The sequence below is a fragment of the Phoca vitulina genome, unplaced genomic scaffold (assembly GCF_004348235.1).
Source record: "Phoca vitulina isolate PV1807 unplaced genomic scaffold, GSC_HSeal_1.0 scaffold3, whole genome shotgun sequence".
NCBI lineage: Eukaryota > Metazoa > Chordata > Mammalia > Carnivora > Phocidae > Phoca > Phoca vitulina.
The window spans coordinates 52,641,282-52,664,565 of record NW_022589706.1 but is presented as its reverse complement, the minus strand read 5'-3'; positions in this window follow the sequence as shown (position 1 = coordinate 52,664,565).

Genomic DNA, 23,284 nt, shown 5'->3' with positions numbered 1-23,284 from the left:
GTCTGCTAGAGGTAAAATGGTGATTAGAAAGAAAATACAATTCCTTCATAAAGATGTTAGTTCAAAATAAGATGTCAAGATTTTAATTATAAAGGAGAGTATGCCCCTCAATTCTAGTTCCCTTGGATACTAGGACAGACTTCTAGACTTTTACAGTGTTTACTCCTAGATTGAGAAAATGTGAATGGGGTCAAAAATATTTTAGCGAACTCTTCAGTAGAGTGTTTGTATCTTTAAAGGTGGGATTATAAATGCCTACTTCCAACTCTTCTTGCTTTCCTACTTTAAAGGGGAAACTGGAGGCTTTTCCATGACATGTAACTCGTAGCTACATACTAATGGAGTGTGACTCTAGCTGTATATATATTTTTTTACATATGGATACTTTAAGCACCCCAGCCATCCCAGGCACACAAGCAACATTCAGTAATTGTTTGTTGAGCTGAAATTAGTAGTTATACGTACTGTTTAAATGAATGAATGCTTGATTCCTCCCGAGTTATGCCCCTTTTGTTGCCAGTCACAGTTATTCAATGTGCATTAGCATGGAATATTGAAAATTCAGCCTTGTTCTTGGAGTCTGTTCATACAAAGTTTCTCTCTTTAAATTCAGTAAGTACCCCAATTTCAGGGACCCTAAATGTATACTCTATAAAGCAAATAGCATTTAGTGAATAAAAACAGAACACACACTTGGCCTTCCCATCAACCATGTACCTACTTTTCCTAAGTGGAGACTCCTGCGCATGACTTTTTACATTCATTGGAAGAAAAGAAATGGTAAATGATCATTTTGATAATGGAGGAAAGTCTATTTCATTTTCTTGGAACTTAAAGATTGTTTAATTGATTCTCCTCACACTTTTCAATATGAAATTGGCAGGGATTAAACATGGAATGTTTCTGTTTAAAGTGATTGTTTTTCAGGAGTAACAGCCAACTGTGTATAAACTATGAGAATGGAAATCATATCCTCACCACACTGGTGTCTTTGCAAGATGCTATCCTTGAATCCTTTCCTGGGAAGACTTCCTACAGGTGGAAATATATCAGCTTTGAGATACTCGGGTTAGTAATGACCTTGGATGGGGTTCAAATTAAGACTACCTTAGCAAAAGGTGTTATATCACATGTTCAGATTATCAGTAGCAATATTAGTGACTCCTGAATACATCCCACAGAATACTAAGCAGGCTAAGACAGGTTCTTTGAACAAAATTGACCAGAAAATGCTTTTTTAAAATGGGCTTAGTTTATACTTTGGGAAGTATGTGCAGAAACATTCTCATCTCTATTGGTCCGTAAATGTTTCAAGAAAATGACAAAAGAGAGTTTTAAAGAAAGATGATTTAATAATGGGGATGGAGAGTCTGTTTATCCATACTGAAGGAAAAAAGTGAAATAAAAGAAGAATATTAGAGTTGGAAAGGGCAACGGAGCTAATTTACATGTCGTTCAACTCCTCCATTTTGTAAGTTACCAAAATGAGTTCTAGGAAGACAAATGACTTGCCAAACTTAGTCTGTGGTGAACAGAGCTGGGACTTCAATTCTGAACTTCATGTTACTTCTCTGTAATAGGACACCTTAAATTAACGTAACCCCAAGCATCTGGAGTTTTTAAAGAATTATGTGAAACTGCGTGTGAGATATTTAGTCCTGCTGAGAAAATGGAGCCATTCATCAATGTTCTCATACTAGTGGTGCTGGTGTTGAGAGAGGAAAGAAGAATTGTTCTATTAAACATGAGTAAGCAGGTGGTAGGATAAATGTGACTCTACCACAGACTTTAGGACTGATAGTAGGGTAGATAAGTTGAAAGTATGGCATCCAGTGAAGAAAAGTTAAATTAAAAATAACACTACATGTTGTTTAATGCCCAGATAGTATATAAATAAAGAACTGCATGGAAATAAATGACACGCAATTCAGATATTTTTTAATTTAAGGGTGAGAGAGAGTGGCTCAATCTGGGAGAGGTAACTGGAATATTTTATTATAATAATATTTCATTTTAAGCTGCAGATGTGATTCTTTAAACCTGCATGTATCTTAAATATTGTATAATGACTTTTTATAAGTTTGTGCAAGAGCAGTCTTTAACTTAAGATGAGGTCATAAATGTTACACATGCCTGTGCTCATATGCATTCCTTTTCCCATCCCACCATGCAAATCCTGGTTTTAACACACAAAGGTATAATATTAATATATAATATTAATATTGTTTAAGTTGTCAAAACTTAACATTTCACATTATCAGCCTAATGTTCAGACTCTATTGAGCGGCCTTTCCTCTGTCTCCCACTCCAGTTGTCACTACCTATTTCCAACACATTTGTCCCCATCCACCAACTTGTACTTGTGTCAGCCTGGCACTCTTGGGCTCACACACTCACCATCTCATACAAATTCAGATCAGTACATAAACATGCTTACTTCTTGCCTGTCTTCCTTTCTCAATGATGGGGAGAATCCATTTCACTAGGTTCAAACCTCTTCTAGTATAAACACTTGAATGCTACAACCTTCAGATCTACATTCTTCATAGAATATACATTCTTCTTGATAGTTTCAATATTGATATATCCTCAGTTCAGTAAATTGAGTCAGTACAGTTCTGAATGCAAACAATACGAAGATTCACAAATGACTATTTTTGCACAATAAGTCATGAATTAACCTAACAGGCATGTGTTTTCAATTTCATTGAAATCTTCTCAACTCTCTGATTCCTAAAGCTCCATTGAATTAATGTTCGGAAAGTATCAATTATATACCAGGACATCACTAAGCGTTCCATCTAATTTTTTCATGCCAAGAATAGAGGCTGCTCCCTGTCTTTATCATCCAGTTCCTATTTTAACTGAGCCATCTGAGAAGAAAAAATGAAATTCTTCTTAGGTGCAACCAAATGTCTATCCAGGTTTAAAGATGTTATAATGCAAATTCCTGTCTCAAAAATCTCATGGGAGTGATCATACAGAGTGAGACTATGTGAAAGCACATGGCACTGCATTGCCTTCCAGACACAACATCGCGATGGTCTGACTTCTCAGGAAACACCAAAGGTACACAGGCAGGAATGAAACTGGAGGCCAAGTTTATGCCATGTCACGGAGGAAAAACCTACTTGCCAGCAGAGTGATATCAGAAAAGAGACACTAGACCTGATCTCTTATTTTCTGTATCTCTTCTATCAAATCTAGCACGGGTAGCCTGTGTCATGAGGCAAGCAAATACCGTAAGAAGAGAGAACTAGTTTAAAATCTTAACTATGGCACCACAAGTGCAAGGTCAGACATTATAAACTCTGGAAATTCCAAGGAGTCCATGTTCTGCTTTGAGATTATCCACTCAAAAAGGACACAAAGGGGATCAGCTCTCCTGATTGGCCTCGACTGCTGGCCCTGCTTGCTGTTAACGACAAAACCGTCGATGCCCTCATTTCCCCTCTGCTCGTCTCTGAACGCCATTTGTATGGAGACCATTTTCAGTGGAAGCATTCCTCTTTGACGATCCCATATTATTTTGGTTTAGCAGCCTGTGGCATCATAAAAGTCATTATTCAAAACAACGGGTAGCTAAACCACAGAGGCATGGGCTTTTTCACATTGCCAGTTGGGAGGGGCAGTCGAGAATTTGGCCTGATGTGGACTTCTAACGGGATTAAGCTGGACGGGAGAGACTATCTCAGCTACCCTCTAGTAGCTCTCTGGCTTGAAAGTTGGGAGCATCATTCAGGGGGCAGTCGGCTCTGAGAACGGATGCAGTATCACCCTCTGGCTTCTTTAATGTCACCTTAGGCTAATTTCCAGGCAGTGATTATTAATAAGGGAAAGAGAAATTATTAATAATGGAGGCAAGATCCCTGAGAAGCTTCTCAAGCTGTATGTTGGTTTTCACATTGCTCATGTAGGGCCTATGAAGGAGTTTCATGATGATGTTATGAGAGACGGCTTAGACCTTGTAAGATACAGATTTTTATTTTCAAACACTGACTTTTTTTCCTTGTTTGTAAATTATCAATTTTTTTCCTTTAAGTTTCTGTCTCCTATTGATTTAAAGAGTTACGTGTGTGTATATATATAGAGAGAGATTAGTATGAGTGTGTTTATTACTCGGAAGTTGTGACTCAGCACTAAAACCCAGGCACTGATTTACTCTAGCCACAAGAATAATATATTGCAGTTCTCACAAAAATCTCACAAAGATGTGAGATTTTGATATTTTGATATTACCACCACTATCTTATGAATGAAGTTGACTCAGGGAAGTTAAAGAAGTTATTCAAAAATACACAGCAATTGGGGCGCCTGGGTGGTTCAGTCGTTAAGCGTCTGCCTTCGGCTCAGGTCATTATCCCAGAGTCCTGGGATCAAGCCCCGCATCAGGCTCCCTGCTCAGCGGGAAGCCTGCTTCTCCCTCTCCCACTCCCCCTGCTTGTGTTCCCTCTCTCACTGTGTCTCTCTCTGTCAAAAAAAAAAAAAAAATCTTTAAAAAAAAAAAAAAAAAACAAAAATACACAGCAATTATGTAAAGTGCTGGATTATAGCTAAAGGAATCTAATTTTTACTTAGTTAAAATCTGTAGGCTTTAAAGTAGCTAGATATTTATGATCGGGCAAATATTCCTCTATATGTTTAGGTTTTTTTTTTTTTTCTCTTTCTTCCTGTAATGGAGATAGAGTTAAGTAGTAAGTGAAATGTCTAAAGAATGGATAATTTGAGAGTTCTGCTTTCTTCCTAGTTTCCATCTGTACATGTGCAATTCTGTGTCTAATTTTTTTTCAACTAACATTATAACATAAGCATTTTCCATGTTGTTATAAAATCTTTGTAAACATCATTTTGCATGACAGTTCTTCAAAGAGTTATAATACCAGTTACCTATCCATTCTCCTATTCTGTAAATGTGTACAGTTTTGAATTTTTCTCTGGCACAAATAATGGCACAATAAATATCTTAGTGGCAAATATTTCTTGTATATTTATAATTACTTCCTTAGAACAGATCACAGAAGTGGAATGAATGGGTCAAGAGGTATGAGTATTTAAAAACTATTGATGTACATACTAAACAATTTTCCTGTGTGCTGTAAAAATAGTATGTGGGTGTGAGTTAGCTGCCTTATATTATCTGTGCAATTATATATATCTATATATCTGAACATATATACATATACATACTATATATATGTATATATGGGTGTATATATACACAAGATACATGGGTATATATATATATACACTATAGATATATATATCTGTGTTCTATTACCTGTACACTTATTTGTACAATTACACAAATTTGTACAAAATTAAAAGTAATGTTGTCAGTATATTCCAGTTTAACTAATAAGAGTCAAATGCTGATGGATGAATGAAACCCATGGAATATTTCTCAATAAATAACTGAAAATTTAGAAAAAGACACATTTGGAAAAAAACCTAAAATTATATTTAATAGATACACTGCTTCAGATAAACATCTATAGCATTGATCAAGGACCTATTTTTATCCAATTAAATGTCTACACCATATTAGTAAATAAATATGTTAATCAACCACAGAAAATTAGATAAGATTTTAGAAGTATTAGAACACAGACCACATAGTGGGCTACAAAACATAATAATTTGAAATGAAGCAAGAATTTTACTTATTTATTTATTTATTTAGAAGAAGGAATTTTAAAACTCTGATTGGAACTGAACCACTGTGAGTCATTCCTTAGCATTTGTGGGCACCCCACATTCATTGTTTTTCCCTGCAAGCAGGGAAATTCCCAGGTATGTGATCCTGAAACTGTCTGAGCAAACCTAATCACCATATATGATCCTTAAACCACTAAATTAATGTACTCCAAAAATAAAAAGAGTTTTTGAAGAACTGTCTTCAAAGATGGCATATGTCATAGATATAAATCAATTTAGAACCAAGATGTCTCAATATAGTGCCAAATAAGTGACTGAGAATATGTAAAGAAGATGGATAATCTAGTTGTGTGTTTGTTATTTCAACTTACATGAACTTCAGTGAAATAAAAATAAAATACTGGTTCCCAGCATTTTCATTTACAACTCCTAGATTTTTCTCAAATTGAGCTCAAAAAGCTATTATAGAAAATCAGATCTGGAAATTATGCTCAGCTCAGACAACTTAAGAGTGAGTTAAATAACATCCACCAGTTGTCATTCATTGTCAGTAAAAAAATGATGTCATGAATTTTCACAAATATTTGTATTTATATGTTACATATTATTATAGTTACTTTGTAAAGAAACTATTCCTCTTCTCTAGGGAATAGTGCCATTTGGACGTTTTCCTGGTCCTTTCTGAGACCCCTGAGACTAAACATACCCTGTCAGCCTCCGGGCTCTGCACTCCACCATGTTGACAGGTATCCAAGGACCTTGCTTCCTTTCTCAGGGCGCTCCCAGGAAGGAAGGGCAGAGTGTGCCAAACTTCTATGTGTTCAATCATCTCTCCCTACAACACACACACACACACACACACACACGCATGCACGTGTGCAATATTACCAAACTTCTATGTGTTCAATCATCTCTCCCTACAACACACACACACACACACGCATGCACGTGTGCATATTACCAAACTTCTATGTGTTCAATCATCTCTCCCTACAACACACACACATACACACACATGCACGTGTGCAATGTTACCAAACTTCTATGTGTTCAATCATCTCTCCCTACAACACACACACACACACACATGCACGTGTGCAATGTTACCAAACTTCTATGTGTTCAATCATCTCTCCCTACAACACACACACACACACACACACACGCATGCACGTGTGCACCCAATCTGCTCCATTGGGGCAGAGTGTGAATCCCTCTCTTTCCAACACTAAACAACATCTAACCCTGTCTGTTTCAACTCTCCCCCTTTACCCTTGGCTAATGGAACCCTGAGATTTCTCTCTCCTTTTCCGTACTTTCCAGCTTTGGCTTTTGGTTAGAGATAATGAAAAACATACTTAGTGTAATTCTTGAGTTTCAAGCAAGCCTTTTTCTAGGGAATTTCAAGACTCAAGTCCACTATGGAGTGTGGAGAACAGGCATAAATCACATCCTCACCATCCACATTTTTTCACAATGGACTCAACTTAAATGCACTTTAAAGATGCACTGAAGTATGAATACGTTTTTCTTGATGATGAATGGGTATCATAAACCATAGAATTAGTTTCATCAGGCAAGCTCTTTATTGACCACTCTCTATTTCTACCTCACTTCAAAACCTAACATACCATGTTACATATTGCAGTGAAATTGATATCAAGCTAATATTCTCCTCTACTAGTCTGTAAACATCTCAAGAGCAAGAAGGAACTTTGTCTCACTCATTTTTCTATCCCCAGAACCTAGCAGGGTGCCTGGTCTTTAAGAACACTCAGTAAATACTTGTTGAATCAATGAGTGAATAAGTGAATGGTAGTATTTTTGGTTTCAGTGTTTGAACCACCTCAGTTTTACCTTACTGGCAGCTTTTGTGAATCACTGTAACATAGTCTGGCTGGAGTATAAAAATGCCAAGAGGGTAGACCAATGATTAGGAGATGAGGAGAGGAGGGCTTAGCAAGTTTAGTAACAGGATCATATTTTAACTTGTCTTCTTCTCATGAGCAGGTCCAATTCAGGGGTGTTCCAATTGTGGAATGAATTGGTCAGGTGTGTGATGTTATATAGAAGAATAAATCATCTTTCTAGCAATGTCAGGAAATAGATTTATTTCACTATCTATTTTTTCCTCTATAATAGATTAATATTAATCTGATATCATAAAATATATTAAACTATTTTATCTTCTACAGTTTAAAGTAAATGGTTTCATACCATTATCATATCTAATCTTAAAAATATATATTGAAATTTAGGAATTGATAGTCAGAGAGGTTAAGGGTCTTGATGATGATGACACAGCCAGAAAGAGGTAGACTTGAACCTAAGTCGTCTCACTCCAAATACTCTTTCCATCATGTTATAGCTGCAAGATCTTATAATGAAGAACTCAAAGATGAATCAGGCATAGACTCCCTAAGACATATACAATCCATAGGTGAGATCACTGACCACATTTTGAGGTAGAACTTGGAAGTCCCATCAGAGAAATATAAGTAACTTGCAATGGGAGGATAAAGGAGTGAGAGCTGATTTCCACCTGGGGGAGGAAGAAAGCTTTATAGATCGGTGAATGAAAAGGACTTTTAGGATGCCAAGAATTTGGAAATCTGGGTTGTAGAGGAAGATTATTTTGAGTTGAAGAAAGGACAGAAGCAAGCACAGGGCTTGGGTTGTGGATCAGGGAACAGCAAGTGGCTTAGTTTGGCAGGATCTTGAATGGGTGTAGTGCATAATATGGTTGGAAAGGTCAGTTGGGGCCAGATTGTGAAGGAACTTGAATTCCAGACTAAGGCATTCAAATTTGTTATGGAGACAGTGATCACTGAGGATAGAAGTTTTCTGTGTGGATCATGAAACTGTTGAGCAGGGTGAATGAGATGCCTGGACCATGCCCACTGCGCTCGTATCCCCTGTTTTTATCAAACCAAATATGTGTGCACCTGTTTCTCTGGCTGATGTCAGGAAATCCTTTGATATTTCCCCAGGGTAATATTTTCCTTGTATACCTCAAAAAGGGAAACTGAAAATCCTATGAGCATTTCCAAGAAATGGGCTGTCCCAGGGCAATGAGCCCTGACTTCTGCCCGACAAAACAGGTCTGCTTTGGGCAGGGTGTGCACTGCACACATTCAATTGATAGCAATGGGAAAAGCAGATATTCCATCTGCCAACGATAAAACACATAAAATCACACAGGAATGTACAGTATGCTGGTTTGAACTACATAGGCGTTTGCCTCAACCAGAGAGAAAAGACCTGCCTATTTATGTCCCCTGGTAAGGACATTAGTGAGGAAAAGCTTTGATGTTTAAGCAATCATATAATTGACTCTACTGTTGGATCCAGAAGTCCAGGGTTGGTTTCAGGAATGAACACTGAACATTTTTAATGGCACTATGAGTAAAGGAGGAGTGTGGTGAAAAATGTTAGGCAGATAGACTATTATCTGAAATCTTCTGATAGCGCAGATTTTCAACTTTCCCTCTCAACAGGTACACTGCCAGTGTTGCTGAATTTTGGCTTTCGGTTCTATATCCCTGGGAATCTAAAAAACAACATAGATTCTCAAACATGGTGGCCAGCTATTTTGTACACGTTTTGAGAGGACAGGGTGGATGGAAAGGACTGAGATGGCTGCAAGAGGAAACATCTGTCCTATGATTCTGTGATTAGAATTGGAACCAATTTCTCATCCTTTCACTTCACCCCATAGAGCCAGTGCATTTGCCCAGTCCTATCAATTCATCTTTGACAAAACGACAACCATCTGCTTCTTTCTGTCACCAGCTTACTCCAGAACTTCATTGCCTTCCTCCTGGATTAGTGTAATAGTTTCCTAACTGATTTTCCTGCCTTCGGCCTTCTCTTTCCCCTATCCAACCTGCAACCATTCCAGACTAACATTCTTAAAATACTATTCTCTTTCCGTTACTCATCTGTTCAAGCCACTGCATGGTTCCCCATTGTCTGCTCTACAACCTGGCAGTCAAGTGCTCTTGATTAAGTACACCAAGGAGCTGATACTCCTCCGTTCCAGTTTTTATCAGAGCACACCCTGCACTGGGCCACACTATTCACATTTTTTTTTTTTTGAGATATTTTACCCCCTTCATCCCGTCCTTTGTTAACATGCTCTTTTCTCTAACCTTCCCCTTTATCAGCCTAAATCTCAACTTTTCCATGGTTACTCCAGTCCACTTCGGTTTCTAAGTTTTCAGAGCATCCTACAGAATTTACGTCTGAATTGCTAACTCTGACACTAAATTATGGACTGCATTGTTCAGTTATTTAATCACTTTACATCCGAATATTGTCCCCCAAAATAGTTTTATGTGCTGTGAAAGCAAGGATCATTTGTGGTTCACCTCTGTAACCTCTCATGTTCAGCAGTTTTATAGAATGATTTAAAAATAAGTGCTTTTTAAAATGAATTTAAAAGAATTGCATTATTTTCACACAAAGAAGGTATATACATGGTAACAAAGTTTAGCTAACTTACTTTATACCAAAACCAGAGAACTGATTAAAAAGTGAGATAAATATGACAGCTAACAATTAAATTGTTGTTCCTTTTGTTCGAGGCATGCTTTCATAAACATTAGATACATTATTTTATTTAATATCTTCAGCAATCTTGTGAAGTAGTGCCTACTACCGTTATTTTTAGTGTATAGAGCAGGAAACTGAGACTTCCAGGGATAAAAAATTTGTCCAAAGTCACAGAGCTGGTAAATGGTGTTTAAGCATATTCATTTAACTTCAGAAACCATATTCTTAATTACTTCTTGCAGTGGTCTGAATGTTTGTGTCCCCCCCTCAAATTCATAGGTTGAAATTCTAACAAGGTGATGGTATTAGGAGGGGAGGCCTTTGGGAAGTAATAATGCCCAGAACTGTGGGAAATAAATTTCTGTTGTTGACAAGCCACTCCGTGTGTGATATTTTGTTACAACAGCCTGAACAGACTAATACTCTCAGATAGTTGAGATTTCTCAGAAGGGCATCAACCCTCTGTCTGTTTTTAGTAGAGAAATATATATTTTGTGATAGAGTATGATTATTTTACTGTTGACAATATTTTACCTGGCTAACATGTGAGACAATTGGTACCAGAATAAAAAACAGCTCTACTCGTGAGAAGAAAAATTGCGGGAAAATGATTTTATAGAAAACACAGACTCTGGGATGGATAAAAGTCATGGAATAACGGCAAGATACGTTAATATCAGCATGTCATTTAGGCACTGTGATTTATATTTTCCAGTCTGAACATATATCGCATTATTATTTATAACCAATAGCTATTACTTTCAAAAAGAAATGACTATTGTTTTCTGAATTTGGCCATAATGTGTCTTTCACTGGAATTTTTTGTTCAGTGTGAAATCTGATAGCTGAAAAGTTGTAAAGATAATAACATTTAGGAAAAAACATCTATATTTAGAATTATTTCTTTTAAACCGTATTATGGAATTTTATAGAAAACAAGACTGTCCAGCTGTTCTAAATTTTCATTGAAAACAAATATGAGGAAAATGGATATTCTTCCAGCAAGAGGGTTTCAGGCAGTAAGTATTGTGAGTTTGGGAACTGCCTTCTGGTGGAGAATTATGGTTGCATATAAAATCAATGTTTATTATGTAATGTTTTATATGAATGTTATTAAAGAGCCTCAATGGGAGCATCGCCATTCTCTTGAGAATATCTCCACAATCCTTCAATAACAGAGAAATCTGGAAAGTAGTTAGAGCTGGTGACCAAAAGCAGGGCCTAGTGGGTGTCCAAAATGGGGAGGGGACGTGAGCTTGGAAAGAGGAAAGTCTGTTCTTCTACTTTAGCTGAAAAACAATACAACTTTGAGTAGTTTCAGATGAACATTACCTAAACTAACAAGGCTATATGAGCAGCCTGGTTTAAAACAACAATTTAGGAGTCAAGAGCTTTGGAACCTAAGTTGACCGGGAGTGATGAATAGTCCATTTATGAAATCATTCACTCAAAAAAATAGCTTTTATCTAATACCTTTATGCACCAAGCACTCTACTAGGTATAGAGGTTATAAAAAATGTGTTATAAAAGTAGGCTTTGCCTCCAAGAGGGTCAACATGGTTTTGAACCAATGACTTATAAGGAGAAGTGGGTTAGGGTTGAATATAGGACTCTTAGGGCTTTAGATGTCCCATGCTGGGGTGACAGAAATCAATGCTGCAAGGTTGCTTCACAGAATTTTCCCCAGGTTCATCATGGGTATTTCAAGGGGAAAGCCAAGGTGCTTATTCACTTCAGTATAAACAGGAAGCACTTAGTCGTAATGGCCAGGGGAGATGTGGCCTGTGATGAGAGCAGCTCTAGACCTGAGGCTCATCAGGGACCCTGCAGTAAGTTGTGAGTTCTAACCTTAGGAACCCAGAATTGGTGCTGAGGGTAGACTGGGTAGTATATCTCCTCTGGGCCATCACCTGACCAAGGATTGACAGCTCTTGTTAACTACTTCAGTGAAACTAGCTTCTCTAAGAAAAACTAGTAAGATTTAGAAGGTATGTCAGGGTCATCTTTGAATTATAGGATTAATTTACTTCCTATTATGTCCTCCCAGTGCCTCACCTTTATTCCATCCCTCTGTTAAAATTCATAAAACTGACCCATGAACAGAACAACTTTTTCATTGCTCCCATCAAAACGGAACAGAGAATGGCCTGATTCCTGATCCATACAGGTATGCTGGGTAACTTCTCCCTTCTTGAAGGGAGCTAATGTATTACCTTTAGGGAAGGGATAACTGGAATAATTGTAATCATAAAGGCTCTGCCATTTGGTCACTGCTTGCTCTGTGCCAGGCATAGTACTAGATATATTTCATATTTGTCTCAAAACACATCTTGAGGGCGTAGATCTTAGATTCGAGTTACAGATTTCTCAGGCTCTCTGCCTTTGTGCCATTTCCTCTGCTAAGAGCCCCCTTTTCTCTCAAAACCAACTGAAAATCTCATTCATCTTTCAAAACTCACAATCTGACATCTGCTTGAAGACTTTTCTAACTCCCCCCAATCTAAGAAACCCGATCTTTTGTTCTCTAACCCTCTGCGGTACGTTTTTATGTTTCTCACCTAGGACCTACTTTTTGCCCTGGTTGCAGTGCTTTAAGTTCACAAGGCATATGGCTGGCCTCCTTACTGGAAGATCAACTCCTTCAGAGTAGAAAACACCCTTTTTAAAAAAAAGATTTTATTTATTTATTTATTTATTTATTTATTTATTTATTTATTTATTTGACAGAGAGAGAGAGAGACAGTGAGGGAGGGAACACAAGCAGGGGGAGTGGGAGAGGGAGAAGCAGGCTTCCCGCGGAGCAGGGTGTCTGATGCGGGGCTTGATCCCAGGGTCCCAAGTGGAAGGCAGATGCTTAATGACTGAGCCACCCAGGCGCCCAGAAAGCACCCTTTTTAAAAGCTTTATCTTCCCCAAGCAGCGTGCTTTTCAAGGTTTCCTCCATATCACAGTCCTTTGGGGAGTCTGTTAAAAGTATGGATTACTGGTCTTCATCTCAGATTTGCCAGGTTAAATCTCAGGAGGTAGGGCCCCGGGACTCACATGTCAAACGAGCATCATAAGTGAGTCTTGTGTCGGACAAAGTTCTGGACTCTGTCATGGTGTAGAGCACTGGTTCTCCACTGGAGTTGATTTTACCTTCAAGGGGACATGCGGCAACATCTGAAGACATTTTTATTGATCACAACTAGGACAGGAATGGGTGCTACTGGCATCTGGAGGGGAGAGGCCAGGGACAGTGCTCTGCATCCTACAATGCACAAAGAATTATCTAGCTCAGAATGTCAATGGTGCTGAAACCCTGGCATTGAGCAAACAACATCCTGTGCATGTAGGTGATCAATAAATGTTTCTTGAATAAACAAGTCTGTGGTGAAATAGGCTGAGAAAAGTAAAGCTAGGTGCTTTTAATAAGGGTTCAGTTGCATTCTTCTGGGACAGGCCTGATGGGGCTGCTTTACAGCTTCATATGTGCCTAGTTGTGCGGGTCACGAAGGCCCAGGACCTCCTAAAGCCCATCCATTCCAGCGAGTATACATCACACTTAGCAACCTTTATATAAGAGAAACAATATTATTATTATTTTTATAATGTTCACATCATAGTGATTTTCTCCTTTTAGTTCTTTATATGCTTTCTTAAATTGTAAAACTACCTAACATGTATTTCCTTAGGTGATCCTAGTATTCCTGGGATAGGAGGTAGTGTGATTCTCTGAATTGCAGACAAGCTAACTCAGAGGAGCTCTATGATTTGCTGCCTCCATGCAGTTAATCGGGGCCCTCCCTAGGATTAGAATCTACTGTTTTCCACATACAAGCCATGAAGCCACCTTCCTTCCCAAATACTTATTTTGACATCTTTGGGCCTTCGTTTGAAAACAGAGTCTTCTGAAATCTAATAGCACATGCTTGAAATGTCTCCCTTCTTTCTTTTTGATTGCTCAATCCTGAATGAATCATCATCCACCAAAACAATGCCACATTTCCTTTGTCTGGAGAGAGGATGCGTTTAGATTTTCTATAGAAGTCAAGGATCAGTTCATTTTGAGAGTGGTCAGTTTGGGAACTTAATAGCTTATGATCCTAGCATGAGGGTTATTTTCAAATTAGGCCATGTGGAACTTGTGGCTATGTTGTGTTAATATGGTAAGCAAAGAATTTGTTCCATGAGAATAAACTCTCGGAGATTATGTATGTGTAAATGTGTATATACACATATCATTCTACAATACTGAGATCAAAGATATGAGACTTACATAAAAGACTTGGATAGATTCATTTCTGACTCTTCTCTTCCACCACAATTTCCCACTTTTGATTTTTGTTTGGGTTAGATGTCCCCAGCTAGGCTGCTCTGTGTTGAGGTTCGCCGGCATTTGGATAATGCTTTGACTCCATAACATCAAAAAAAGAAAAGAATGAGGATTTGATTACAGTTTTCCATCTTAAAATAAATTCTTTTTTTTTTTTTAAGATTTTATTTATTTGACATAGTGAGACACAGCGAGAGAGGGAACACAAGCAGGGAGAGCGGGAGAGGGAGAGGGAGAAGCAGGCTTCCCGCCGAGTAGGGAGCCCGATGCGGGGCTCAATCCCAGAATCCTGGGATCATGACCTGAGCTGAAGGCAGACATTTAAGGACTGAGCCACCCAGGCGCCCCTTAAAATAAATTCTTATTTTTTTTAAACGATACTTATTTATGCAGAAACTTTTTAGGATATAACTATAATGTTATAACATATTAAAGATTCCTCCACAAGTTCTGTGAAGAATTTGGACACAGACTATGTTATTTTCCTTTTTTTTCTTTTAATATTTAAGAAATTCAGTTCTAGTCTGTTCAGGTCAGAAGTAAAAATGAGTTTAAAAGACTGGAAAGTATTTAATAGCATATAAAAACATTTTTCTTGGGTGGTCTCCCTGTAACTCATCTTTTTTTATTTTCCTTCTTCTTATCACCTTTATTTTCAAACACATTTCAGTGTCAGGCAAGTGAAATAAGGAGAAATAGCTTCTTTAAAAATCGATCTAGGGGCACCTGGGTTGCTCAGCTGTTAAGCATCTGCCTTCGGCTCAGGTCATGATCCCAGGGTCCTGGGTTCGAGCCCCACATCGGGCTCCCTGCTCCACAGGAAGCCTGCTTCTCCTTCTCCCACTCCCCTCTGCTTGTGTTCCTGCTCTCACTCTCTCTGTCAAATAAATAAATAAAATCTTAAAAAAAAAAAAACTATTTAAAAAAATCGATCTAAAGAGAGGAGAGGGGAGAAAGGTAAAGGCTAATTAATAAGGTGTTCTGCATTTTCTCTTCAGCATTTAGTACAAGGCTAACCTTCACTGCTGTCTAATAAAGTGAATCAAGAGTAAAAGTTCAAATATTAGGCTTTCCTGTGGAGCTGGTTTCATGAGGTCCTGAGAGCCAACATCAGCAGAGTGACAGAGGGGTGTTCATGTTTCTGTCTCATCTGTGGTGGGCTGCTGAGATTGTCACTGGAGGCAAATGAGAGTCCCCAAACCAAAGTCTAACCTGTGCCTCAGGAGTTCAGTGCCCTAAGGTGAAGGACTTTGCTTCGAGTCTCCACTGACTTCCTCTGCCTTTCACTAACCCCTCTCCCCAAATTGCCTCCTTAAAGCTAAACAAACAAAAACGTCAAAACACCAGACTTCTCAACAAAAGGCATTTTGTTTTCTACCCAACTGTTGTGTACAATATATGAAAGTCACAGTCATGGCAGAAGGAAACTTGCATTAAATTAACTTCCCCAAAACAACTTAAAATCAATGGATGTGTTTTCCTCCAGAGAAATCCATAATTACCTTGGCTTTGGCACAGCAGAAAATAACACAGTATCATAGACAGTTTCTTGAGTTGACTGTAGTTCAGATCAAGATCCACATATGCTATAAATCTCTGTAATGGCAAATAACTATCAGGGACCTACCAAGCCTTTTAGCGAATTAAGCGGTCCACACCAGAACTTCCAAACAGATTGGAACAATAAGTGTTCATTTCTCACGGAGTACCCCGAAATGACCAGTAGACAAAATTAAAGTAACAGCTTAGAGACTTAAGCTTGTGTCCGGAGAATAGGTCTGCCAGATAAATGCAGGGCACCCAGTTAAATTTGAATTTCAGATAAGCAATGTATTTTTTTTAGTATAAATATGTCCCAAATATTGTATAGGACATGCTTTTACTAAGAAATTTTTGTTATTTATCTGAAATTCAAATTTAATGAGGTATTCTGTGTTTTTATTTTTTTTATTTGCTGTCTGTCAAGCCTACCCAAGAAGATATTTTCAAACTTCTATTTTAGAAATCCTGTTATTGAACACTAAAATAGTTGGATATTGGGCACTTAGGTGGCATAGTCACTTAAGCCTCTGACTCTTGGTTTCGGCTCAGGTCATGATCTCAGGGTAGTGAGATCGAGCCCTGCTTGAGATTCTCTCTCCCTGTACCCCTGCCCCTCCCTCTCATGTGCTCACTCTCTCTCTCCTTCCCTCCCTCTAAAATAAATAAATAAAAATAAACGTTTAAAAAATAGCTGGATATATAAAATATTTATAGCTAATGCTTATAATATAAATATTAAATATTTATATCAAAGTATGTAATACTTATATATTTAATTTTAAAAACTGTACAAGGTATAAGAAATGTGAGAAACTGAATGCCAGTGTTAGGAAACGCAATCTGTGCAAAATAATAATAATAAAAGGAGGTGGGGTTTTCTGAAATCCGAGACATACTTACCACATCTCATACACAGGTTGGCTCTTTTGGGGCTTAGTTATGACATTTTGGGTCGTTGGTAGACACCTGTCCAGAGACTGAGAGAACTGAACATTGGGTTTACCTTTGAGGCCCTCATAGGCACTGGTTAGGTGATCTAAATTTGACCGGAGCAGAATCATTTGATGTCTGCAACTAATTAGCTGTCCTCAGAAAATGTAAAGGTCCCAGAATAACATTCTATTTCTATGGGTTCTCAATAATCATGGTGTCATGGCTCATACATGATTTTGCTTCAGATATCAGCTCTGCCACATGTTAGTTGCATGAATTGCATAGGTTATTTAATCTCTCTAAGCCTCAGTTTCTTCATTTATGAAATGAAAGTGAAACACTAACTCTCAATAAGCTGTTGCTTATTAGCTTAATAAGCTATTAAGTGAGATAATGATAACAGTGCTTGAGACACGAGGAGGAGCTCACATTACTTCTATAAATAACGACAGTAGTAGAGGTACTCCTAGTAATTCACTAGAGTATCTGATAAATCCAGAACTTTAATATTTTAAATGAGAGAATTGCACTTCATGAGTTTCTGTAGGTTTGGGGCTTCTGGAGGTATAGAAGAAATTTTTAGAATTAAAAAAATTTTAAAACAGATACATTTTATTTTAGGAAAGTCACCAGTAAGACTCTTGAGTTACCCGACTGTAAAAGAAGTACCAATCCTCTGGGTGGTATTGTGAGGTGTCTTATCCCTGAATGTAGATGTTGCAGATCAAGATTTTTTGTGTTTGTTCACTAGCAGAAGCTGATATATTTTTTTTCTTCATTTCACTGTACCTTTAAAAATTAGTATAATGATTACATAAAACGCAGATTTTTTTAAGTGTTTCTTTAATTTTTATTTTTTTTAAGATTTTATTTATTTGAGAGCGAGAGAGCACAAGTCGGGAGTGGAGCTGCAGAGGAAGAGGGAGAAGCAGACTCCCTGCTGAGCAGGGAGCCCGATGCGGGACTCGATCCCAGGACCCTGGGATCATGACCTGAGCCCAAGGCAGACGCTTAACCGACTGAGCCACCCAGGCGCCCTAAAACTTAGATTTTGATCAAACTGTGGACATGTGTCATATGGTGTTAAGATTAAATAATATAGAGCTCAGGACATATTCCATCTATTAACTTCCATTATTATTCTGTTGAGGCCCTACAGATCACAACCCATAAGTTGAGGAGGATTCTGCCTTCTTTTAATTTTTAAAATTTTTAAAAATATTTTATTTATTTATTTGACAGAGAGAACACATGCTCACGAACAGGGGGAGCGGCAGAGGGAGAGGGAGAAGCAGGCTCCCCACCGAGCAGCGAGCCTGACGCAGGGCTCGATCCCAGGACCCTGAGATCATGACCTGAGCCTAAGGCAGATGCTTAACTGACTGAGCCACCCAGGCGCCCCTGGATTGTGCCTTCTTTTGGTGGAAATGATATTCCAACCGATGATTTCACAAGGATAGGAGACAAGAGATTTTCAAAGTGAGGAGGAGAAGAGCCTCCATTCTGCAAGATTAAGAGTCGTATGTAAGACTAGACTTAGAGACATGGACTGCCCTCAAACCGAACACCTTGGAGGCTAGAGCTGATGCAGGTTCATCTGATAACTGCTCTGAGGAAGCTGCTTGGGATGTAGGTGGGGCCCATTAAGTTGTGCTCAATTCCTATAAAATTCAAACATACTCACTACTATTAGCCATGTGAGACACTGAATAGTGTGCTTCTGTTGTCACTTTAGCATTGAATGAAATTTTGTAAAACACTGCAGCAAGGACCTAGCCACCTTTGGAGAATTAACCAAGCGATCTATGTCTCTGCCTGGAGAAAATTGGGATGGGGAGAGAGCAGCCCAGATAATCAACTTATGAGATGATGTGATGTGACCTGCAAGAGCTCCAGAGCAGAGGTTGGGAGGCCAGACACCTGGCAGATCTGAAAAGAGACCACTAGGTTGGATTGGTAGAACATCTAAGAATTCCTCAGAGATTCCCAGAAATCACTTGAGAAGAGGAACACAGTATAAGAGTGAACTTCCTGAAATCGATTTGGATGTTAAAAGAAATGTAACCTTATTTTGCATTACAAGCTCGTGAGATTTGGAAGCATGTTGATTGCATTATGTTCATCTTGGCAGCCAGAAAGTTTGGGGCTGAAAGTATTGCTTAATTATAATAATAATCTCATCCAAAATGCCTAAAATCATTAGAAGCTACCAGGAAGGGAAATCCAAGTACAACATCTTCTCTCCCCTTAAATGGTTCATGACCCCTCTTTCAATCTTTATTACTGTAAAAACTTTTTGTGTGTACTATAGTAAGGGGATTTGATTTGCACATAAGCTGGGATTTAGATATGCCTGAGCACGTGCAGTGAAAGTGGAGGGCAGCCTGCCAAGGGGCTGCTCAGATGAGTGACTAGGGAGTCTCCTGAGAAGATGGAGTCACTCACAAGCTGGACCCCAAGATGAAACAGCAAAGTTGGAGGGAAAGAGTGACTCTGGGTAGAATTGTGTTGTCACTTGTATTAGTTATTGGTTCTCCCCCCACATCCCCCACCATGGACACGTGTCTAAGTCTTCTGGGGACAAGTGTAAGTAAACCAGGAAAAAAAAAAAGTTGTTTTATTAAAACTCCTTCATGGGGGCGCCTGGCTGGCACAGTTAGTTAAGAGTCTCACTCTTGGTTTCAGCTCAGGTTGTGATCTCAGGGTCGGGAGATTGAGCCCCACATCAGGCTCTGTGCTCAGTGTGGAGTCTACTTAAGATGCTCTCTTCCTCTGTCTACCCACCCCCCCAACACTTCCCCTGCTCTCTCTCAAATAAATAAATAAAATAAAATAAAACGTCTGCATGAAGAGAAGTGGCTTTAGGTCTCTCCTAAAAATGTTACATCCCCCTAAATGTTTGGTCCCTCAAGTGTCCAGAATGATCGCCGTTGGGAGACATGGGTGCTTTGGAGCCTGGTAGCGGAGACTTAAGTGAAGGAGTAGTGGCCGCAAAAGGCAGAGACAGGCATGGCTCACAGGCACCGAGATGCTCACAAGCAGCAGCAGGGGGACCCCAGCTTGAGGAGTGGCCAGACTCTCCTTCCTTGAACTTGAGTCAGCCTTCTCTAAGCCCTCTGGGCCTAAGCTTTGGGGTCCAACCTCGTAGGGCTTGCAACACCCAGGTTTACAAGAATCCTCCCCCTCGACATCTGATCACCTCGATGTCTGACCAAACTCCTCACCCCACACACTTGCCATCTGATCGTCCTGGCCTGCCCGCAGCAAGAAGCTCATCGAGTTGATTTCGCCAGAATCCCCCTTCCCCCCTGAGGTTTCCTCTTAAAATTGTCCATCCACTGGCACCCATCCTGCTCCTGGGCTATAAATCCCCGGTTGTCCATGCTGCATTCCGAACGGAGCCTAGTTCTATACTGAGGTCTCTTTTCCCTACTTCAGTAGTTCCTATAGGGATGCAATCTGATTTTACCATTCTCACTTTGGTCTGGTTCTGGTTCTCTTGAAGACAAGAGATCCTCGGTAGACCTGGAGTCAGGTAGAGCTTCTATTCATGGCTCATACATGATTCTGGGAGACGGTACCCAGTTCAGCTTCTGGGAGATGGTACCCAGTGGAGCTGATGTTGTCCGTGTTCACAGCAGTGCCAGCGAAGGCGGCCATGTGTTCCTGAGTGTGCAGTGAGACAGGGGACTGCCTATCCCGAGTGTGCAGTGAGACAGGTGACACATATCCCGAGTGTGCAGTGAGACAGGGGACTGCCTATCCCAAGTGTGCAGGGAGACAGGTGACACATATCCCGAGTGTGCAGTGAGACAGGTGACTGCCTATCCCAAGTGTGCAATGAGACAGGGGACTGCCTATCCTGAGTGTGCAGTGAGACAGGTGACTGCCTATCCCGAGTGTGCAGTGAGACAGGTGACTGCCTATCCCAAGTGTGCAGTGAAACAGGGGACTGCCTATCCTGAGTGTGCAGTGAGACAGGTGACACATATCCCGAGTGTGCAGTGAGACAGGTGACTGCCTATCCCGAGTGTGCAGTGAGACAGGTGACTGCCTATCCCGAGTGTGCAGTGAGACGGGTGACTGCCTATCCCGAGTGTGCAGTGAGACGGGTGACTGCCTATCCTGAGTGTGCAGTGAGACGGGTGACTGCCTATCCCGAGTGTGCAGTGAGACGGGTGACTGCATAGTTGGCCGGCACATACGAGAGTTACCCTGATGAGTCTCAGGATATGAGGAAAGAATCTTTCCAAGGAACCAGAACAAGAGCCAAAAAACCAGAAATTATATTAAGTCTGATAACATTAGCAATACTGATTATAAATAAAATATTGTGCAGTTTTAAATATTCACATTATTATTTTATAGGTAATAGAAACTGAGACTTAGAAAAGCCAACTTGCGGGGCGCCTGGATGGCTGAGTCATTAAGCGTCTGCCTTCAGATCAGGTCATGATCTCAGGGTCCTGAGGTCGAGCCCCAGATCAGGCTCCCTGCTTGGCGGGAAGCCTGCTTCTCCCTCTCCCACTCCCCCTGCTTGTAGTTCCTCTCTCGCTGTGTCTCTCTCTGTCAAATAAGTAAAATCTTAAAAAAAAAAAAAAAAAGAAAAAGAAAAGAAAAGCCAACTCGCCTTGAAAGGGCAGAATTAGAACAGAAATACAAATGTTCTGACACATTTTCAGGGCTTATTCTACTACAATACAGCTGTCCCTCATTTAAAATATTTCCTATACAGATTTTGATGTCTAAGATCTTTTGAAATTTAGATGATGTATCAATTAATAAATTTCTTATTTTTCTATATGTCAGGTGGGATATATGTCATACTTTCCTAGAATCTATTCATTACAATTTTAAACTTAGATTTAAAATTTTGAATTTAAATTGAATTTACTTATTAAAATATATTGAACTATATTCATTAAAAAGATGCTTCTGCTCATCTTCATTTGAAGAGAGATTTACTGGGGCGCCTGAGTTGCTTAGTCGGTTAAGCGTCTGCCTTCGGCTCAGGTCATGATCCCAGGGCCCTGGGATCAAGCCCCACATCGAGCTCCTTGCTCAGCGGGGAGCCTGCTTCTCCCTCTGCCTGTCGCTCCCCCTGCTTGTGCGCATGCTCTCTCTCTCTCTGACAAATAAATAAAATCGTTTTAAAAAATGAAGAGAGATTGACTAAGTTTAAAATTAGGATGTATATTCCAAAATCTGGCAAAAAGTAAGAAGGTACATTGCTTTAAGGGAAAAAAAAGGCAACTGGAGGCTCTAAAGAAGCATAAAAGAATTCTATCACTGTTTTTATAACTACTCTTGAAAAAGGACATCCAAACAAGATGGCGACATGGGGCTGGACAGGGTCAAAACTACAGATTTTGCCAGGTTAGTCCAGAAAAACTAGAGCAGGCACCCGACTCATTCCACAAGCAAAGAGGCCGCGGAAGCCAAGAACTGGAAGCTTGCCAGAAGCTGAGCAGGGTGGACGCCAGAGGAGTAGCCGGGAGAGCAAGCCAAGGATTAGTAAGTAGAGAAAGCAGCAGAGGTAATAGGAGACAAGAGCACAGGAAGGGGCTCCTAGGGCTATCTCCATGGCTTCTGGACAGTGTCTCGGTAGCAGGATAATGCCTCCTTTAACGCTCCAAGCATGAGCTCACTGCATAATGTCTTAAAGGTAATTTTCTACACCTGATACTGCACAAACCAAATCTAATCTCCTACCCTTTAAAATACAGGATTTGGGTGTGGAAACTGAGGAACATGGGCGTCTGAGTTATCCGGGTTGTCATTAGAGTGTGTGGCAGTCTTTCTGGTTGGTTTCTTAGACCTGTGTCCATCCATGTCCCCCCAGCCACTGCCTTGGCACTGAAGAGAACCGGACGGAGCCTGGAAAATATATTCCTATTTCTAGTCTATTGTTTTGGAACAGAAGTGAGATTCCAGATGGAGTGTGGAGACAAGGAGCCTGAGGGACAGTGTATTAGCCTCAAGCCTGGAGGAAGCCATAGAAAGAAGGCCTTGGTATTAAAATCTCAGAACTCAGGAAGGATAGGGGAAATTGATTCAGTTTTTAAATGACCAGGTAAAGGGATATGTCAGCAGCGTTGTTAGACATGGTTCACTATTCTGAGGGACCCCAGGGTGTCTGAGTACCTGTGAATATCATCCTTGCCGTGGGAGGTATATGGTCTTGAACTTGTGTTATGAGAATCTGTGAGATGTGCCATCTCCTTTCTCTTTGACCTAGAGCTACTTTATTTGGCCCTCAAATGGATGATGCTCAGGACAAAACTT